This window comes from Manduca sexta, chromosome 12 (assembly GCF_014839805.1).
Source record: "Manduca sexta isolate Smith_Timp_Sample1 chromosome 12, JHU_Msex_v1.0, whole genome shotgun sequence".
In the NCBI taxonomy this organism is placed as follows: Eukaryota; Metazoa; Arthropoda; class Insecta; order Lepidoptera; family Sphingidae; genus Manduca; species Manduca sexta.
The window spans coordinates 1,704,841-1,721,314 of record NC_051126.1 but is presented as its reverse complement, the minus strand read 5'-3'; the positions used below and the strand labels follow the sequence as shown (position 1 = coordinate 1,721,314).

The 16,474-nt window shown below is 35.4% G+C and overlaps 1 protein-coding gene across 4 annotated transcripts in view; it reads right to left on the bottom strand.

Annotated features, from left to right (window-relative positions):
- LOC115451191 overlaps positions 1 to 16,474 on the bottom strand; it is a 144,780-nt gene that overhangs the window by 80,861 nt on the left and 47,445 nt on the right. Inside the window, exon 2 of one of the 4 annotated variants that reach the window (XM_037437707.1) lies at positions 4,858 to 4,885. The exons of the other annotated variants lie outside the window; for them this stretch is intronic. The gene's annotated coding sequence lies outside the window, so the exon portion shown is untranslated. The remainder of the gene's footprint in view (positions 1 to 4,857; positions 4,886 to 16,474) is intronic. 4 annotated transcript variants of the gene reach the window in all.

The window sequence follows — 16,474 nt, the reverse complement described above, 5'->3', positions numbered from 1 at the left end:
TAACTTGGAGAGAACAGCTGACGGCCGCCGGTACGCCATTTTCGTCAACTAATGTCAAAACTAGTGATACCAGATACCTGTTTTATATTTTCTACTAAAAGTTGTTTAGGTTGCAAGGTGATAAAAATATAATTTTACGTTATTTATGTATTTTCTAATACAAAATATTTTTTTAAAGTTGATGTATGTTGGGGCATACATTATCAAATTAAGGGTTAAACTTTTCACATTAGATATTTATCAAGCTTTCGAGGCCGCGTACGGTTTTTTTCCCTCCCACGGATGTAAACACGGTATATGTATTTAAATATAATCGCTACGAAATTAATTAGTTTTGATTAAACTTGTTCACAAATAACTGCATACTAACAACGATAATAAATAAACACAACCTGCATCTAAATCAATTCAATTAATTCATGTATTTTACAATTCGAATTCTATTAAATTTACAATTGAAAATGAATTTAATTGAATGCGGGTGAAAAATAGCGGTAATTAAATTTAATGCATCAATTTACAATTACTAAATACAGTTTTTAATTGGGTACTTATTGTGTTGTGTAGATAAGCCTGCGTGGCGGGAGGCCGGGAGTGCGCGAGTGTCACCTCACGGCCAGCCTCTCACTCGCGAAGGTTACAGAACAGCAGGAGACTACAGTAACGCGACCACCACAAAAAATATATCAATAAATTATTTGGTTAGGTTATTGTGGTTTGACATTTTTTCATTTCATAGGAAATCTAAACGTTTTTGTGCATAGACAATTTGTGAATCTGATTAGGTTTTGTTGGGCTCGCTCTCGTTGATTTGAGCTCATTTAAGCCATAAAGTGTTCGCAGTTTGGTTCCCAGGTGAGCAGCCTAGCATTTTTATACGTCATAAACTGCATAATAATTATTAATTAATGACAATATATAGTCAGTACTAATCTACGACACACACATAGCATATCAAAAATTCCAGAAATAAGCTTATTCAAACTAGCACAGCAATCAAAAATCAATCTCTATACCTTTATAACACAGTACAGATTAGTCTACAAAGATTCTGAATCAAAAAAATAGAATTAAAATACATATGAACTTAATGCTGTATTCACCGCCTATTGAGCTAATAAGACGAGATGCCTCCGCAACCTACATGTAGGCGAGTCGGCCGTTGAATACGTTATGCGGGGAACATCGTCAGTCGCCAGTCGCCACAATTACCGAAGCAACAACTAAGTGATATTACAGTATCGGAGAACACCTGGTACCGAGAACTGTATACTTATGATATCTGAAAGTCCAAAACAGGTGGTTTGTTGTAAAAATTTTGGGGCAAAATTTTCCGAAACCAGTACACTTGTGATAACTCCAGAATAAATGTTTTTTGTAGGTACTTTGTGTACATACATTGTTATTATTATAACGATTGATCTGTAAAAACTGTATCATAATATTGATTGTACTTTATTTAAATTATTTAAAAATGCCACGCTGGCGTAGTTGTATTGTTATGCGACTGCAGTGTTGAAGTCTCGGGTTCGATCCCCGGGTCAGGAAAAGTGATATTGGCTACTACAACAGCTCGGACTCAGGAATACACACGAAGAAAAATGGGCGGATAGGGATAAAAGGCGTGATTGTCTGTATGTTGGAATTTGTAATGTAAAAACCTTTGATAGTTGAATGATGAAGAATATTTTGCTTACCAATGTTTTATAGGTTCTCGGCGTAGTGACTCCACTACACCTGAAGGTAAGAAGTTAGGTCCAATGGAAAGTCGACTGGCGAGAGATGATTACCCCTCGAGAGTCGACACAATTATGCCGCCCTGTAAAAACCATATACAGAGGCTGATCCCGGAACGCGACACACATTACAAATTGTCTATTATCCATTTTTCGATAAATCTAAGTCATCAATAAAACTAATTCTTCATACCTAAGCATGTATCACAACAGTTGCTCGACACACTACCCACAAGCTGTGCAGGTGGTTAATTTATAGAGTTATGCCCCGCGGCGTACAATGTGCATCGTTTGTATGCGCCTATGAATAGTTGTATATACCTTGTACTAGATTATTCAGATTGGCTTCTGTATACAAGCTCACGCGTTTGCGCTCGAAGGGTTAGGCAGAAACGAAACTAGTATATACATATTTATGCAGATAAATGATTGCGGCAAACGCCATATCGGCAAATCTATAACAAAATATGTTAAGAGGAGATAATTCTGAGTTTGTTTGCAGGTTCGTAGAGTATAATATCTGGAACTACTGAACCTATTTTCAAAATTAATTCACTAGTAAGAAGATACATTACTCCTAAATACAAGACGCTATTTTTGACCCCAACAAAATATTTATCCACGGGAAACCTTTATCATGCGGGCGGAGTCTGTAAAACCTATTATAAATAATTTTTGGTTAATTTAAAGGTATAAAAAAGTGCCTATTTCTACCAAGCAGTGTATATACATCATTACTTTCCGATTTAAAGAATAGTAAAGACTGTATTATAAGACGTACGCGATGATCATTCGTAATTTTGTCATTCATAGCTCTGTTTGGTAGATATTGTTACAGCACTCTGCAGCTTGTGTCGTAATCTACATGCTTGTCATCTAGTTCTAAAAGTATTTAATCTGTAACCCGCCTTGGTAGGTACTACCGTAATGTCTATTTCTGTCGCCGAGCAGCAGTGTGTAGTCACTGTTGTGTATCGGTTTGAAGGACATTGTAGCCAGTGTAACTACTGGACATAATGAGACTTAACATCTCATGTCTCAGGATGGCGAGCGCAATAGTTACCAAACAATACTTTGTAATTCAAGGTGCTGGGTGGTGTTTCTATTGTTTATGGCCGTTCTATCGCTTACCATCAGTCTAACGGCAAGCTTGTCTCATCATTAAAAGCAGTAACAAAAAAATTAGAGCATATTTTTTCATATATTTATGGACTGAATCCGCAATATCATTTTTCAACGTACAAATGTATTTGTCATAGCGATGAGTAACAGGAAGAATAATACAATTTAATGAACAGTAGAATAAGAACAAGCCGGGCTTCTGCACTGAGTACCTACAGACATCCTACAGATAGGTTCCGGATGCCTTTGTACTTGATTGGTATTCTAATGCCATACCTAAGCCCGAGTACGTTAGCCGCCTGCCAATTTCGCATGCTCCAAAGAATATATAAACATTTCGTCTTCTGCTATGGTTAAGTTAGATAAAGAAATAAAATTGTATTTTTGTAAGATAATTCGAATTCACGTTTTATTGATAAATAATCACTGCACCAACATGCCGGCTCATCTACCCAATAAATCTGTGCATTTTTTTTTTAATTGCGTACCAATGGAATCAAAATTAAAATTACGTTCGTTACACTGTACCCTATATAACCCGACTAGCGACCCGCCCGCGCGAAAAAGTTTTTCGGGATGAAAGGCCCGCTTTTTATTTCCAAGGAATAAAAAGTAGCTCAATACCATTCAGGAGTAATATCGCTTACTATTAGTGAAAGAATTATCAAAATCGATTGAGTAGTCGCAAAGATTAGCTCCTGCAAACAAACAAACTCGCAAATTTTTTCTTGTTAAACTGATTTTTTACGTTTAAGCGAATGTTAGAATTGATTTCCTTACAATATTATCTATACTAAAATATATATCTGAAGGTATCAGACAAATTAAATCTACGAAACCAATACATTTTAAAAAAAGAAGATATCATTGTCATTTAAGATATCAATTAATATTTAAAGTCGTCGCCACCCTGTATTTCTCGATTTTTCGTGCCAACCCTAACTCTCACTGACATTTCCCGTCGAAGCGGAACAAAATTCACTCCAAGTTCCGAGGAAACTTCCACTGTTACATGAAAACTTGGAACTGCGACGTCATTTTTTCGCTCGCTGGAGAATAACCTGCCATTTTCCTTGTGTACCTACTTTAGTGATGGAACAAGGAAAGCTAGGGTTACCCAAATTAAATTTGGCTCTTAGTCATAACATGAATATAAACAATATATTTCTCAACCCTTTGACACATGTAGTTTCACTTATATAACACCTTCTTTTCTAGAAATATAATCATTTAGAGTGGCAATGATTAAATTTCCTATATTTAATTCTAAAACTAGCTACAATTTGTCACAAAGTTTTTCACAAGACATAAACTTTAAACCCATAATAAAGACAACTGATTCCGACATCGCCGATAGCTCGTTCACTTACGAATACTTTAACCCCGAAATATTTCATTTCCCATGGGGTTTTAACAAGCGGTCGCATATGAATGACTAATGAACGGCGTGCAAACTAAACCTACCTTACTCAAACGACTTATGGTTTAAAACCCAATGAAGAGAAGAAAATAAAAATTCACATACAAAGACAAGACAAATGTGATAGTGTGAGTTGTGAATGGAAAAGGCATGTTTTCCACACTCTGCATGCACTGGAATATTTTACAAGCATTTTAATGACGTTAGACAAGGATGGCGAGATGCGCCACGTGTATGACGGAAAGAGAGAGCAGTATGGAATGAAACGCATCCTGCGACCTTTCCTCGATGACGTATTGTTTTAAAGATGATTTACGCTCGTGTTGTTTCCAATGGTGTAGGTATAAACTAGATACGTAGTATACTCAGAGTCCGTTATTTTTTTGATCCGAAAAAATATTTTTAGGTACTGAATTGTGTGCAGACTGACTTAAAGTTAAATTGTATCCCTATTTGCAAATTAATTAAAAGTGCATAATATTAATATTGAAACTTTAAATAGAACTTCGTGACACCAACTCACCTTCAAGCTTAACAAAACTTTTTTTTTATTATTAATATAATATATATAAAACTTACATATAATAAACACAATGCGTAGTTGTACCTGAAAATAAACAAAAACATTGTGTTAATATCACGAAATGAACCAAAGAATGCATACAATTAGACCTAATACGATCGTCCAGATTATTAAACTTAGAAATTACAATTCCTGACAATAATTCGATTAATATGTAATTTAGACTTCATTACTTATTGTTTAAAGAGATTATATTATAATAAATAGGTATTTTATTAGAAAGCGCTGTCTGATAACTCAAAATTATCCTAATTGTGACGATTATATATTCTGTGCGTAAATGACAAATACTAGCTAATTTTTGTTCGTATTGGTTTTAACTCAGAGGTTATAATACTTTTAGATCATACGTCAATATAAAAAAATGTGTGCGCACGAAATGCTTTTCGATTTGAGTTATTAGGATATGGTACATCCTTTTTTTTATCAATCATTAGATTTAATATATTAATATTTATACATATAGGATAATTAATTGAACCATCTATTCGTCTTTACCTCTGTTAACATTGTGCCAAAATTCATCCATGAATAACGAACATTTTCACCAAAAAATATCAGTTTTTCTAAATATTTGATCATTTTATAATATCCTACGAATATGACGTGTTCGTGAGTTTATTTCTCACTAAAAGTGTAATGTTGCCGCTGTAACGAATTCTCTTAGAACAGTAGGTATTAGCAGCATAGAATATGTTAAATTAAAATTACTTTTTATTCATATTTCTTTTATTCGAAACTTACTCTTTTTACGTCTACGGCTCGAGTAACTGATTGTAAAGTGTTATTTTCAGAGTTAAGTATGTGGTTTCATTTAGTAACGCTATACCAAAATGACCCTGTATATTATTTTGCGTACGTTTTTGCATTGCAACTCTGTGCAGAACCTATAGAGGTACAGTTATACCCGATTAGACAAAGACTAATACTCATTCGCGCCCGTTTGATCTGTTTGTTTATGATCAGGGACGCGGAACATCTGCTCCCAATACCATTATGAAAGTGTTGAAGATGGTTTTCGGTAAGCTATCACCGGACACTGACTCGTAATGTGGTGGGTTTGGTCTAAAAGACAAACTTTGTATTAATTAAAGATCTTTATACAGTCAGATCTTTATAAGTATCGATAGCCTAGTTGGTTGTGGACGGACTGCCGAGACGAATGTCCGCAGGTTCAAATTCCAAGGGCACACACCTGAATTTTCTAAAATTATGTGTGTTTTCTTTGTGAATTATCGCTTGCTTTAACGGTAAAGGAAAACATTGTGAGGAAACCTGCATGCCTGAGGAGTTCTCTATAGGAATTTCGAGGGTGTGTGAAGTCTACCAATCCGCACTAGGCCAGCGTGGTGGACTAAGGCCTGATCCCTCTCAGTAGTAGAGGAGGCCCGTGCCCAGTGGGACAGTATTATAATACAGGGCTGATATTATATTTATTATTATATACCTATAGTCAGCCACAACATTATATAAGTAATGTATTCTACATTCAATATTTTAAATCGCCTTAAAACGTCATCGTATATAAAAACGTTTTTCTTCACTAAAATAAACTTCAGGGGGTATACTTTATTTTATATAAAGAATAAAATAATATTTCGATTAAAGTTCATTTGTGTGTGTAAAGATTTTGTAATTTTGAATTTGTGCAGTTACTTTTGTGACTAATCATACTTTAATCACAGGCTCAGTGCTAGATCAGTTTTTAATGACCTTTTTTCTTTACCAATGCTGCTCTTCATCTAGGTTTGTATAAAATTCGGCATTTTCCTTAATATCATAGTCGGATATACACAGATTTGATTAATTATTGAGTAAATATTGTTAATTGTCAACACTTTAAATGTTACTTTCGCCTATCTGTTATATATAGTAGTTCGCATGACCAAATATAATACGCCATTAACCAAAACGATAGTCCTGTAAGGGTCAGTGTAGATCAGGCGGCGATGCGCGTAAATACTCGCGCACTATCAAATTAAAATCAATGTTATGCAATTAACATAAGGTCGAAAATAGCTTTAAAGCGTAACAAGTTTCAGTGTGTGAGCGTAATAAGTGTTTTGTCTGTAAATAAAATTTATTAAAAGGGAAAAGTGTTAAAAAGTTTTTTAGACCGGTATATATGGGTACGCGAAAAACAGCTTAAAAACAACATGCTATAATTCGAAATTTTAATACCAGTAGAAAAAAATGCGAATGTACGCGTAATTTGTTCTAACTACGCTAGTCTAAGTGATAGGTATTTATTGGATACTGCGCGGCGCCAACCAACCCGTCTCTACATTGTATAACCGTTTATGACTGACTGACTAATCAGTTATGACTCGACACTACTGACGCCAGCTGTTATTCATTGTTACAAGTATATTCAAGTGTTTAGTAGCCGCGATATTCTAATGTTGTGTATGTGTTTATCTGCCTTTTATATCAGAACTAATAGGTCTCTATGCAAGAGTCTGTCTAGGGAGGTTCTTCCTTAATATCTATTTCTATCGTTAAGCAATAGTGTGCAATGTCATGTAAGCGTTTGAAAGCCAATGCAACATGTGGCAACATAATATAGGTACTAATAGGTATGCATAATTCGGTCTGCAAATCGTTCTAATGATAATAAGATGTTACATAAAATACGACAGGGAAGGTAGGGATCGAGTTAGATGTACCCTTCCAATGCAATTGCTTGATATTGAGGCTTATCTTGTGTCGTGAGATGCTCGGGGAACAACGAGCTTCATACGAGCTGTACTCCGCCGAGTGCCCATTCAATCATCTTTAGTTTTTTCGTCTATTTCAAAACGATGACAATATAAATGTGTGGTAAGGATTGCGAAAAAGAAATTCTGAGTTAAAACATTCACGTTTCAACGCTCTTCTTCATGGGGAACAAGAGAAAAACTCTGAGCGATTTTTTGTCTATGCTCCCAGACCATATACCGTTGGTTCTGAATCCTAAAAAAAGTATTAAGGAATTAATTTATACCTTATAAATGGCCACTGAATATCACATATAGATATAAATATACAAAAGTAATGATAAAAATGTAAACTGACGCGGAATTGATAGAACAAGCACGCTGCCCGCGCCGCCAGAGAGGACGAGCGGGACATGTGCGGGGCCGCGGGGTGGGGAAGAGTGTGCTTGTAGCTGTCGGCTGTAGTAGTAGGTATCAGGGAGCGACCGACATGCGCCGAATTTTTATTAATACAAAAGCTTGATGAAATTTAAATGTTTTTGGAATAAAATATAACACATATGTTAAAAATTAGTGCGATGGATTGTGCTACTGATTCTCGACAAACTAATTTCGGGTTAGTAATATACTGATATAATGTTTTGTATATGTTGGACACAGTTGCTTGGAACTGCTGACCTTAGCTGATGAAAGATCCAGTGTACATAATTTAAGCAATTTAAACTTTTTAATAATTTTAATATTATCATTTTTTGCTGCAGTGTTTATAACTTATCTTATAGAGTACTTCGGCCAATTATAGCTACTTATCAAGCAACAAGGTGGAATTAAATACAATAATTAATCTAACCTATTAATGTCCTTATCAATAACAGAAGTAGGTGTTAACTTTGTACCTATTGAATGGTTATTTATTATATTTTCCGTTTTAATTAAACATTTATCAACAATGTAACGGAAAAAAGGTGGTCAATTAAAAATATTATTTGCGACTTAATAAAATAAGACTATTCCGTAACTATGTCAATTTTCACATTTTTAGCAAACAAATGTTTTGGAGATATTTAACTTAAAAGTTAAAAGCTAGAATGCCCGTGAAGCAAAACTACGAAATAAATTACAAAGCACTGGGCATCCATCCTAAATTAAAACGAATCTCATAATGCCCTGGTACATTTTAAAATATACTTTCTTACATACATAGTAGTGTTATAATTCGCCTAACACCCATAACTTGTACCTCACATATTCCCTATATTCCCTAGGCGGTGGGTACCGTGACATTACTCATTGGTCAAGTGCGCGCTCCGGGAGCCGTCGGGAGCCCCTGCCCCACGCCCTCCCCCTCTGCATCCAACGTTCCAAATATGATACGCACCGATGGCTCGTATTAGCCGATGGCTTTGCGTTTCGTTTGCAACAGTGCCCGCCGTAATTTGAAGAGGTTAGTAGTGACAAGGTTTAACACACTAACGATGATATTCAAATTATAGATATTCCATTAATATTTACGAAGACTCGAAATTGTCGCAATTGGACGTTTGCGTTTACTACAAGTGAATGACAAATATAAGGTGGCTATTCATACTGATTTGGATACGCGATTTCTTTCACATGACACGTCAAAATGTGTATATATGTACGGAACATTTTACACGTTTCATTTCATAGGGTATGGCTATATATCTATATATATAAAAATGAATCCCTATTTCCCTTGGTCACGCCATCACGCGTGAAGGGCTGGACCGATTTCACTATTTTTTTTTGTTGTGTTTATTATGGTCAGGAGAAGATTCTTATGAAAGAAAAAAATCAAAAAATTGCGCGGAAAATTAGAAAACTTAACGAAAATATAAATTTTATATAACTGTCAATTGTTTTAAATAACTGTCAGCGATTGACAGAATGCGCGCTGCAAATTCATAAATAAGACGGGATAACGTCTGTCGGGTCAGCTAGTATTTTTAATATAATTGTTGTATACTGTTTTTAAATTATAATGTTTTTAATTTTGAATTATTTCGCTCTAATTAGTCGCACTTTATTGAAATATACGCTTTATTGCTTACCTATTTTTATATTCGTGGAGCCGCAACAGAGAGTCTACAGTTTATACATCTACCAAAGGATATTTTAATAAAATACTCGGCTTACGGCGCATTATCGCACACACAAACAACTTATTATCCATAACAAACTAGCTACAATGTGACGGCAAAGATTATATCATAATTCGCTTTATAATCATCCTAGCTTTTGCTCGCGGTTTCCCCCGTGTGAATGTATTTTCCGGGGTAAAAGTCCAGCTATATTTTTCCCGAGATAGTAGCCTAGAACCTTCCCAGGGTCTTAAACTATCTCCATACCAAATTTCGTTTTGTTATACCACATTGTATGTCACGTCCCATTCCCGTGGGAACAGGATAAAAAGTCCTATCCTATGTCCGTCTCCTAGTTCTAAGCTACCTCCCTACCAATTTTCGGCCAAATCGGTTCAGTCGTTCTTGAGTTATAAATAGTGTAACTAACACCACTTTCTTTTATATTTTATATAGATATAGATAAGGCATTTTATCGAACATTCTTAGACAACAAACTTCAGCAAATGATGTGTTTAATAGCTCATAACAGCAGTAGAAGAGAGTTTATAACGCACCTACACCTTTTTATTTTAAAACAGCATTGCATCCTAAACAAATCTTTACACTGGAGGAGCTACGAATTAGTCATAAAACAAGTAATTTGTAATTGTGTGTGTAAAGTTACGATGTACGATCACGCTAATGTTTACAAGTATTTTTTACTGCGCTTTACATTTGCATATAGCCTCGCGCTTTTGATACCTTATTTTTTTTAGAATTAGAATGAACGGGATTTTAATTATGAATGCTATATACCATATCTTATCAATAAAATCAAGACAGAAACTGCAATCAACAAAATTACTTACAATACCTCGGTATACAGTACTCGAGACCAATGTTGCAATTTCAAAAGGCTTTAAAGAAACCTAGGTCAATGGTGAGTGTTAAGGATTCGAGGGCAATGTAGTCAGTGTGTAGTGGCCGACAAATAACTTGAGCAGACAACCGCGTGGTAAGCTTCCCGAGGCAATTGCAATGAGGAATGCACGCCCATGGAGGACATTTGTCGCGGTCCTAGACACACAGTTAAGTATGTATACGTCATGGTTGCCAATTCACATTGAGACCTGTCACGGCTCTTGAACATTTCTTGGCCTTGGGGTCTACTTCGAAAAACGAAATCCGTAGTTTCGGATCGCACGTTGTTACTACGAAGTGTTACGGATCCGATGACGGATTCAACGACGGATCCGATCGGTTCATCGCAATATTTCAGACACGGAATTTGTAAGGACTTATACCATCCCCCATTTGCGAGGATAAAGTTCTAGTGGTTTCTCCATAAAAAAATACACGGGAAATTGAACCTACCATGAAGGTAAGCTACAAAACGGTGACGGATCCGAAGTAATTTGGTAGTAAAGTTTTATCTGAAGTTCGTCGTTTCTTCGTTTCGGACCGACGTTCCGACGTTCGTTTTTAAGTAGACCCTCTTCTACCTTCGTTCCATCCTCACATCGTGTTATATATGTGACTGGCAGGTTCAGACCTGTCACAATAAAGCCTTACCTTACATCTATAAGTATTTGATATAGAAATAAAATTAAAACACAGTAAAATATTTACTGCTATGACATTATTATCGAATTGTGACAACGATATCCGGATCAATAAATAATTTTAATGTATTTGGGAACAGTTTATTGAGCTAATAAAAATTATCATTGAAACGATACAAAACTTATAATGGTATCAAAATGGTAACTTCTAATAGTTCTTGATCCATGATGGGTATTAGAATTTTGTTAAGAAGCTAAAATATTGTAAAAAATTTAAACTTGGATATAGATATGTATTAATTAGTGATGTACTTAAAATTGAATTTTATTTTTACCTTAAGCCAATGCTATAAATATACTTATTATCATCTTTACGATGTAGTATTATGCGAATCAACTAGACAAAACACTACGCGAATCATTGATATAACTGTATCTGCGAGGCCCTTAAATGCTTGCACAGCTTATAAATAGTTTTTTTAATGAGTCATATCGTCTAGTGACGTACTCACCGCCCACTCCGAACTGTCGCTACGCAGTGCCGGCCTTACCGCAAACTCTGGTGCATTGTTTAGTTTTTGTACATTTCTTAGTACGCTTGTAAACCGAGCGCCATTGTTTGTTTCGTGAATCATCAATAAGGTTGTGACAGTTCGTTGTTGATAGGCAGTGATAACATTTATATTTTTTTTCCTTTTACAGTTCTTTGTTATTTTTACATTACATTAAACTAGCAACATATTTTAATGAACTAATAACTAAATGTTATTAAATGGACAGTTTTTAAATGTCTATACTCAATTACATAGCAAATTATAGTAATATTATGGTTCACAACAATTTATTATTTATTTATAAGTTTCATTCATTACACTCATCATTTTGATCCGACATCACTATATCCATGCATTTCATATATTCACAGCTAATTTTACCGCAATCTTGATTGACATAAACACGTTAACGTTATCGAATATTTTAACTGATCACTAGATGGCTGTTATTGGCTAATGTAACAAATACATTATCGCAATAGGGAACCGGCCTATGTTGGATTTTGTTCATTATTCTATATGTAATGGTTAATAATACGAAAAATGTGCACTCCTGCGAAAACTGCATAAAAATGTATTACAAAATGGGCTAGTAATTCATGTTTCAAATATTGTAACGTGCAGAAGTGGGCGCGTTATGGGGACATCGCTTCATCTCTTTCTTTCGCACGCATCGTAATTCCCGATGACGTCAAATGTGGGTATTTCGACTCTTTTCTGTTTCTTGTTAATTCCCGTTCCACCGACATTCAAAGACTTATATATTGTTGATTTTTTACCGGATTTTAATAATTCCTTTTGTGTTATCTATACTATTATATAAAGCTGAAGAGTTTGTTTGTTTGTTTGTTTGTTTGAACGCGCTAATCTTAGGAACTACCGGTCCAAACTGAAAAATTCTTTTTGCGTTGGATAGCCCTTTGTTCGTGGAGTGCTATAGGCTATATATCATCACGCTATGACCAATAGGAGCGGAGCAGTAATGACTAATCTCAGGAACTACTGGTTCGAACTGAAAAAATCTTTTTGTGTTGGATAGCTCTTTATTCGTGTAGTGCCATAGGCTATATATCATCACGCTATGACCAACGGGAGCGGAGCAGTAATGGCTAATCTCAGGAACTACCGGTTCAAACTGAAAAAATATTTTTGTGTTGGATAGTTCTTTGTTCGTGGAGTACTATGGGCTATATATCATCACGCTATGACCAATAGGAGGGGAGCAGTAATGGCTAATCTCAGGAACTATCAGATCGAACTGAAAAAAATATTTTTGTGTTGGATAGCACTTTGTTTTTGAAATGCTATAGGGTATATATCATCAAGCTATGACCAATAGGAGTGAAGCAGTAATGAAACATGTTGCAAAAACAGGGAAAATTTATTAGTTTTGATAGCTTCCGTTGCGTGCGCTGCGTAAACAGTTAAAGTTATGCAACAATGATGTATGACGGGATTGTTCCTTTTAAAAAGTTCTACAAAAATATATTATAAAACAAAGTCCCCCGCTGCATCCGACTGCCAGAACGTGTTAAACTCAAAAACTACCCAACATATTAAGATGAAATTTGTTATGGAGACAGTTTGAGACCCTGGGAAGAACATAGGCTCCCGGGAAAATATATAGCGTGACTTTTATAACGGAACACTTTAGCCGGAAAAACTTTGTAACGCGGGCGGAGCCGCGGGCAAAAGCTAGTAATTTATATAATGTAAATATTTGATAAAAGTAAAGAACAAAAATTAGTCCGGCACCCTATTGGTGGAAAAACACAAGATGATTCCTGATTACTCAATAGATAGGTGATGTCAAGCATTCCAGTGATTTAGCCCACGCTGGTGACATTTAGATACAATCACATCTGATATATGACACCCGTCATTTTTAATTGACTCGCTACTAGGGTTACAATTATGCGGAATAGCCGGCACCGGATCGACCGGTATTGTGGCCCTCGATGAGATTTACTGGCCGGCAACAATTTTAATGTTACGTTAGTTTTATTAGTAATATGACCTCTGATCCAATGGATATACAGTTTATGTAATAAATTACGAATTAATTAATAAAGCTGATGAAATGCATTCTTTCGATCTTGGAAGTTTTAAAAAGGTCGGTCCGCAGGCCTATTTACAGCGAACATCCCGTGGCTTATGATTTTGATTTTCTCGATATTGCGGACGTGAATAACTTAGAGCTTTAGACAAGATGTGCCTATGCAATCATTAACGCAAATGGAAAGCGAAAATAATTACGGCAATAATATATCCTAGCGACAAGTCACGTGGCCAAAGCGAACGAATATACAGGGTCGGTCTGATATTGCGTTAATAAATGAAACCACATATTCGTCTTTACCTCTGCTAACAATGTGCCAAAAATCATCCATCAATAACAAAATATTTTCACTAAGAATTCCAGTTTTAATTTTCTGATTTTTAATGATTTGTAGTTTGGTGTGAATATAGCGTGTGCATATATTTCTGATCCGATAGTATGTTGTTGCCGTTGCGTCGAATTCTTTTAGAGTATTAGTATTAGGGTGTGTAAAATTAAAATTATTTTATTAGAAACAAACTCTTTTATATCTACGGAGAGAGTAATTAATTGTAGTGTTATTTCGAGAAGACAATGATATGGTTTCAATCTGTAACGCGACGTCAATACAATTTATCCATCCATCATACTGTAGAAATAGAATACAACCGTTTGCGATCTGTCCAGTCCTCCGGTCTACAAAAACTCCACAGCATTTTCCTGTGTGGTGTATTTAAAAGTTATACTCGCCTGCGAATTGTGAAAAAGTTCGACACGACCGCGATACATCTATAAACCGATGCCGCACTAAATTGCTTTTTGAGGTCTGCTTCCGCGGCAGCACGTTTCAGTTATACCCTCTGAAAACTATATTTACTATTGGTTTACGTGTCTGAAAAACAGTAGTCTGATGACTAAAACTAATGAAACAACGTTTCATCTCAATTATTGGTCACGTTGATCTTTGGAACTATTGCCTTGATAGTTTTCCCACCCTCACACTCACTGCAACTGTTGTACGCCAACATCGGGAGTGGCACCCATTTTACAACACCAAGCGAAAGCTCAGAGTCCCTAGGAACACGTATCTCTTTATACCCTAACAATCAAATACAATGATTGGAGTATGAATTATATTGCTTCGATACTGAAAATCTTACAAACCTAGCTACATCAACTTTGTTTTTTTCTGAGAATGAATTTAAACCATACGAAGTCGCAGGCCAAGGTTGTTCAATATAAAACAGCATCGTGTGCGTCCAAACGCACTTATTCCCACAATAAAAACCACCGTGAAGATAAACTACGGAATGAGTCAGGCGGTTGCTTAGTTCAATTATCGTACGACACAGGCGCATGCGATGTTTACACGATACGATGTTGCACGATTTATCGTTGTACGATTATCGTCCGCGTAAATATGACCGCTTTGGAAGATTTAAATTCGATTGATTACAGCCAGCCGCTATACATGATATTTTTAAGTTTACGCTTCGTTTTCTTATAAAAAATTGAGTGAGTAATCACAACAGTCTATAGACGAATCAAGATATTTTTTGTCCTTCGAAAATGCTGTCATTAGAAGTATTCTTTCGTAGAAGTGATGTATGGTCATATATAAGATCAATAAATACCTCCTTCTTCGGTAATTAGATTTCATTACCATCTTTCGTAGTTCTACCACAAATAAATTCTGAATTTATATGAATGATGGTGATAAATAGAATCATATCTTTAATTGAACGACATATCGTACGACGAATCGTATCATGTAAACGCCATCGCCGTCTGACTCAGCCCGATCGCAATGAAAATAGTCATTTACAGTAACAACTATATAAACGAATATATTGAACACATTGCGAGTCGAGACACGAAACTCGTCAAATTACAATAAAACATGCATTTATCGCGTGTATTTTGCATTTTATTTATTTTAATCCGTCGATTATCGATTCATTTGCGACTTCACGGTCGTTGAAAAGGATTAGAAAGGTCGATATTGATATTCACGCGATAAAATGTGACATATTTAATGAATTTATTTAATTTAATGCAGCTTTAAATAAACGTTTACGTTATTTATTTTATGCATTAAGTTTTATTAAATTATTTAATTAAGTGTCTCGTTGGCAGTGTATTTAAGACGTAGGACGTGCAGTGAAATTGAAATTGTACTTATACACTATTTCTTCATAGATATTTCTCTTCAGTCTTTGGAAGTCCACTGCTGAACATAGGCCTCTAAAGATTTCCAGACCAAACTGTTAGAAGCGGCCTGCGTCCAGCGGGTTCCTGCGACCATGCATACAGTGGCGAGACATCCATACAGCCCGATTCCTACCGACTTCCCTTTTAGATTTATTTACGTTTGTCTTAGTTTTTGTTTTCTATTGAATTGGCCACGACATGTTAATTACGGCAACATTTATTGCCTCGGGTTACTTTTTTGAAAAATTTCAACCTTCGCCACTGATGCATAGATATTCTTTTTAGATAAATATAAAACTGAAGATATTTTTTTATCTCGGGACCTACTTAATTGATTCTGAAAATTCTTTCACTAGTAATAATAAAAATACTACTACTAAAAATAATTATCTCTGAATGCTACAGGCTACTTTTTCCCAAGAACGATCTTTTGTGCGAACATGTTTAGAGAAATGAGCAACTAATTTA